The following is a 5386-nucleotide window of genomic DNA, read 5'->3' as shown; positions in this document are numbered from 1 at the left end:
CGACGAGGGTGGGATTCGAACCCACGCGTGCAGAGCACAATGGATTAGCAGTCCATCACCTTCACCACTCGGCCACCTCGTCGAGGGGGCGGGGCACCCGCGGCCGTCCCTGGGTGGGCTCGAACCACCATCCTTCTGGTTAACAGCCAGACGCGCTAACCCCTTGCGCCACAGAGACAGGCACGGGCCTCCCTTTGACTCTCTCTCTCTCAGGTGTAGCAGCTGCTGCAGGACAGATGGGGCTCCCTCCCCCTCCCCTCTGGGGGTGCAGGGGGAGTGTCACACTGTCAGCGCCAGATTGATGCAACAGAAGCATCTCCTGCCACAGAGATGCAGGCTTTGGCTTCGGTCCCCACACCAGGAGAGACCGGAGGGGGATTTGGTTTTCTAATACGTGGCTGCCTGCTTGCTAAAAATGTCTCCAAGCACCTCTCATTTTTCCATGCTGGCAGCTGCACATCTTGTTTTGCATCTCTAACATCTCTTGGCCTTGAGTGCCAAAGCCCCTCTATGTTTAATGCTTCTGCTTCATAACCGACCTACATATTTTACTCGGTAGGCAAACAATCTCAGAAATAGAGGAGGCATTTAATTGTTAAGTTTGCGTCAGTCAGTTCTGAGTATCGGCTGCTGCACCTCCTCCTCCTCCTCCTCCTCCCTTTTGCCTTCCTAGAAGTAACATGCAGGTGGCCTAATCTTTGCAACAGGCAGCTGTTTCAGGACCCTGGAGAGCTCCCACTGAGGACAGCTTCGGGCTGCCTTATGCCGCTCCAGCACTTCTCCATCGCAAGGAAGAAGCTCAGGACACAGTGGGGCGATTCCTCCCCCTTTCCCTTTAGTCACTGATTGTGAATAAGTCTGCCTTGATCTTCCTTCTGCACCCTGGAGAGTAAAAAAAATAAATAAATGTAAATATTTAGTGAGAAAAAGGAACAACACGGTGAGAATTGAAACTTAAAGATGAAGAGCTGGGTGCAGCATTCAATCCATCACCTTTGCTCTGAATCGGAGAAAACAGGCCGTCCCTGGGTGGGCTCGAACCACCATCCTTCTGGTTAACAGCCAGACGCGCTAACCCATTGCGCCACAGAGACCTGGCACAGGCTTCCCTCTCGGCTCCCCCCACCTGAGCATCCAAGACCCAGTGTGCGCCTCTCTCCTGCCATCAGATGGGAAAAGAGAAGCCCTGGATATATAAATATTGCTTCTCTTGAGACAGACTCTCAACAGCTGTGCCAGTGGTGTAGGGGCATCATGCAGGGTTTCCAACCTTGCGACCCGGGTTCGAGTCCCGGCTGGCGCAGGTCTCCTTCCACCTTTTGCTCTTCTAGGATGTAGAGGCAGCATCACCGGATGAAGTTTTCACCTCAGATTCTGTTTTAGTGGCAGACACTGGTATCATCTTGGATCCTCAGCAGGAAGCAAAATGTAGAAATAATTTTAGGATAGCCTCACTCTTGGATCCGGGGCCTCCTCCTGCTTTTGATTTGCGAGGAAGCCCCAGAATGACTATCAGTGGAAGAAGTGACAGCTGAGATGAGATTTGAATCCACGCATACAGAGTACTGGGCATTAGCTGTCCACCAACTTCCCCACTCGGCCATCTTGTTGAGGAAAGGGTACCTACAGGTGTTCCTGGCTGGACTCAAACCATCGTGTGCCCTACCTCAGAGATCTCCAACCTTGGCAACTTTAAGACTTGTGGACTTCAACTCCCAGAATTCCTCAGCCAGCAAAGCTGGGAGTCTTAAAGTTGCCAAGGTTGGAGACCCTTGCCCTACCTGACATTCTAAGATAGGCTAGTTGGATGGAGATTCTGTCAAGCCTGCTAGGAGGACCAAAGGGTAGGGAGAGGTGGGATGGGGGAAAGAAAAAAGAAGGAAAGGAAAGGCAGGGCAATTTTCTGGCCAATTCAGCCTATTTACGGGACCGCCTTCTGCTACCAAATACCTCCCACCGACCCGTGCGCTCTCACAGAGAGGGACTCCTCAGGGTGCCGTCAGCGAGGCAATGTCGTCTGGCGACGCCCAGGGGAAGGGCCTTCTCTGTGGGGGCTCCCACCCTCTGGAACGAACTACCCCCCGGACTTCGTCAGCTTCCGGACCTTCGGACCTTCCGCTGCGGGCTTAAAACATACTTATTTAATTGCGCAGGACTGAGTTAGATTTTAAATTTATGGGTTTTAAATTGGGTTTTATTTCTATATTTTTAATTATTGGGCTTTTAGAATAAGTTTTTTAATTGCTTTTATATTGTATTTATGTGTTTTTAAGTGCCTGTAAACCGCCCTGAGTCCTTCGGGAGATAGGGCGGTATATAAATATGATCAAATAAATAAATAATAAATAAATATTACATTGTGAAAATGAGCCCCTCTGAAAATTCCAGCTGCAGAACGATGGATCGGTTGGAAGCAAAAGCTTTCCCTGGCCGGGAATCGAACCCGGGCCGTGGCGGTGAGAGCGCCAAATCCTAACCACTAGACCACCAGGGAAAGACAAAGTGGCTTTCCTCCCTCCAGTTCTCCTTGGAAAAGGCATCAACTCCGACAGCAGGAAAGGTTTCAATGGAGCGGGATCATTCCCTCCATTGAGACTGTCTCTCTGCTTCGAAACTCCCACTGCTGGTGGCCTGCAAAGAGGCCCCTGTCCTGCTCAGCCAGGCTTTCAGGTGGGGGGGGCAGATGGGGAAAATGGCTTTTGCAAAACGTTCTCAGAGTTCCCACCGTTTGCAAGGTCACCAGGTACTTTTATCTTCCAGCTGAGTAGCTGCAGATGGCAGCACTGGAGGCATGGAGGATGAGATGCTTGTGCCCTCTTTCCGGGGGTTGGCTGCTGGGGGTTCGCAGGGGTTCGGGAGAACCTCTAGCTAAGATTCTGTGCAGTTCAGAGAACCCCCAAATCCCACTCCTGGTTGGCCCTGCCCACCCCACCCCACCTCTCCCAGGAGTCCCCACGCGGCCAGTTTTGGATGCAGGTAAGTGCAGGGCACGCACGGAGGCTTGGGGAGGGTGAAAAATGGGCCTACTGGAAGTTCAGAAAGGCCAAAAAAGGGCTTGTTTCTGGCTTCCAGAGGGCCTCCAGAGCCTGGGGAGAGCGTTTTCGTCCTCCCGGAGGCTCGAGAAAAGCCTGCAGAGCCTGGGGAGGGCAAAAATGCCCCCTCCCCATGTAGTGCAGGTGGCCAACTAGACAGGGGTGAAATGCTCCCGGTTCGCACCAGCTCTCCCTATTAGGTAGTGATGGCAGCTGCCGGTTCGGAGGACCGGTAGCAAAAATCCCTGGCCCCGCCCCCCTGCCTCTGCTGAGCCGCACCATCAGCAGAGGTTTTTTTTTTAACTTTTAAAAGTTTTTCTTCAGCTGAAACATGCCTTGAAAAGTAAAAAAAAAAACAACCTCTGATGATTGAGGGGCTGAGCAGAGATCATCAGAACACTTTAAAAGTTTTTTTTTAAAAAACCCTCTTCAGCCGAAGGGGAAAAGAAAAAAGAAAAAAACCCGAGGTTTTAAAAGCCTCCTCTGGCAATCCCAGAGGAGTTTCCTGATCCTCACAGGCTTTTAAACTCACTTTTTAACAGCCGTGGTGTGGCTCAGGCTGTAAGAAGCCTGTTATTAAAACACAGCTGCCTGCAATTACTGCAGGTTCTAGTCCCACCAGGCCCAAGGTTGACTCAGCCTTCCATCCTTTATAAGGTAGGTAAAATGAGGACCCAGATTGTTGGAGGGGCAATAAGTTGACTTTGTAAATATACAAATAGAATGAGACTATTGCCTTACACACTGTAAGCCGCCCTGAGTCTTCGGAGAAGGGCGGGATATAAATGTAAATTTAAAAAAAAAAAAAGCCCCCACTTACAAGAGGCCCCACCCAAGCCCAGCCAATTCCCCCTCCTCACTTACCTATAATTACTGCTCTTTTGGGCTGGCAACTTCATGCTTTCTTCAGCTACTGAAGAAAAAAAAAAAGCTTGCTTTGACTTCCTGCTTTGCTGGCTGAGGAACTCTGGGATTTGAAGTCCACAATAAAATAAAATAAAATAATAAAATATTTGTGCAGCTTTCTGAGATTTGGTGTGTTTCTATAGTGTTTCACTCTAACTACACAAACCCACAAAATCTCAGAAAGCTGTATATGGCATTTTGTGAGTGTGTGTGTGTGTGTGTGTGTGTGTGAGTTGTGTGTGAGGTGTGTGTGTGTAAATTGTGAAGTTGGTTTTTGAGCTTTTTGTGGCTGTGTGAAGTGTGAACTGCAGCTGCTTTTACATTGTGTGTGAGTCAGTTGTGTTGTGTTGTGTGTATGTAAAGTGTGAAAGTTGGTTTTTGATACCTCTTATTCTTTTTTATACTTTGTTTATTATTTTTATTATTTATTGTTATTGGCCATGCCCACTCAGTCATCTGACCACCAAGCCAAGCCCACCAATTAAGCCACGCCCACAGAACCGGTAGGGAAAATTTTTAGATTTCACCCCTGCAACTAGACTACACCCACCATGGCCACGGCCACCCAGCAACTGGGCAGATAACCCCTCGCTAAAATGTTTGAAGCCCACCCCGGCCATCCTCCTTGTTTCAATGGCTCCTTCCCCACAGGAGACATGAAGCTACCATCTGTAAATGCCAGATTGGCGGTTGGGGATCCATCATCCATTCAGGCAAATGTTCTGCCGCTCAGCCTTGATCCCAGCCAGGAGCATTTTAAAATCCTCACAGACAGGGAGTAGTTGGAGTGCAGAGACAATGAAGCATGATTATGTGAGTGTTTTTATGTGTCTGTTTGCACACTCATTTGTGGAAACCAGCTTTCGATATTTCCGGTAGGCCTGTTTTTCGCCCTCCCCGAGCCACCGCACGTGCCCTGCATTTACCTGCATCCAAAATGGGCCGTATGGGGACTCCTGGGAGGGGTGGGCAGGGCGAGGCCAGCCAGGAGTGGGATTTGGGGGTTCTCTGAACTGCACAGAATCTTAGCTAAAGGTTCTCCCGAACCCCTGCGAACCCCCAGCAGCCCACCCCTGAGGAGAGCCCATCGAGCTTGTCAAATAGCAAATTCCTTAGCCCTATTCCAGAAAGTGATGTATTTAATCTCTCCTGTTCTGGAAAATAACCCGGTTTAGATGGTGACCAGGAAAAGATTAGAAATGGAAAACTGCCACTTTTCCATAGTGCTCCAGAATGTGTGAAGCCGTAAAGCTCTTACAGCTTCTGTTCTGTCTAGCTAGTGACTTGGGATGACTTCTTTAGTCAATAGTTAGGAGTATCCTCTGCTGATTCTCATTCCCTCTTGGATAAGGGAGAAAAGAAAACGGGATGTTTCTTGATCTGGAGGGAAAGTTATTTCTTGTGCATGCTTGGAACTTGAAATTGGCTCTGATGCTGAGAAAAAGAAA

General features: G+C 49.4%; 5 non-coding genes across 5 annotated transcripts; 1 reads left to right on the top strand and 4 right to left on the bottom strand.

Annotated features, from left to right (window-relative positions):
- Positions 1-82, bottom strand: TRNAS-GCU (transfer RNA serine (anticodon GCU)). Its single transcript has one exon. It is a non-coding gene; the product is annotated as a tRNA-Ser (tRNA).
- A 22-nt stretch (positions 83-104) lies between these two features.
- TRNAN-GUU (transfer RNA asparagine (anticodon GUU)) lies at positions 105-178 on the bottom strand. The gene has a single exon. It is a non-coding gene; the product is annotated as a tRNA-Asn (tRNA).
- An 842-nt stretch (positions 179-1020) lies between these two features.
- Positions 1021-1094, bottom strand: TRNAN-GUU (transfer RNA asparagine (anticodon GUU)). The gene has a single exon. It is a non-coding gene; the product is annotated as a tRNA-Asn (tRNA).
- A 138-nt stretch (positions 1095-1232) lies between these two features.
- Positions 1233-1303, top strand: TRNAG-UCC (transfer RNA glycine (anticodon UCC)). Its single transcript has one exon. It is a non-coding gene; the product is annotated as a tRNA-Gly (tRNA).
- A 1119-nt stretch (positions 1304-2422) lies between these two features.
- On the bottom strand, positions 2423-2494 carry TRNAE-CUC (transfer RNA glutamic acid (anticodon CUC)). The gene has a single exon. It is a non-coding gene; the product is annotated as a tRNA-Glu (tRNA).
- Positions 2495-5386: the final 2892 nt, after the last annotated feature.

This window comes from Ahaetulla prasina, chromosome 2 (genome assembly GCF_028640845.1).
Source record: "Ahaetulla prasina isolate Xishuangbanna chromosome 2, ASM2864084v1, whole genome shotgun sequence".
Classification (NCBI taxonomy): domain Eukaryota; kingdom Metazoa; phylum Chordata; class Lepidosauria; order Squamata; family Colubridae; genus Ahaetulla; species Ahaetulla prasina.
Note: the sequence above shows the minus strand (reverse complement) of the source record. Positions and strands in the feature narration are given on the sequence as shown.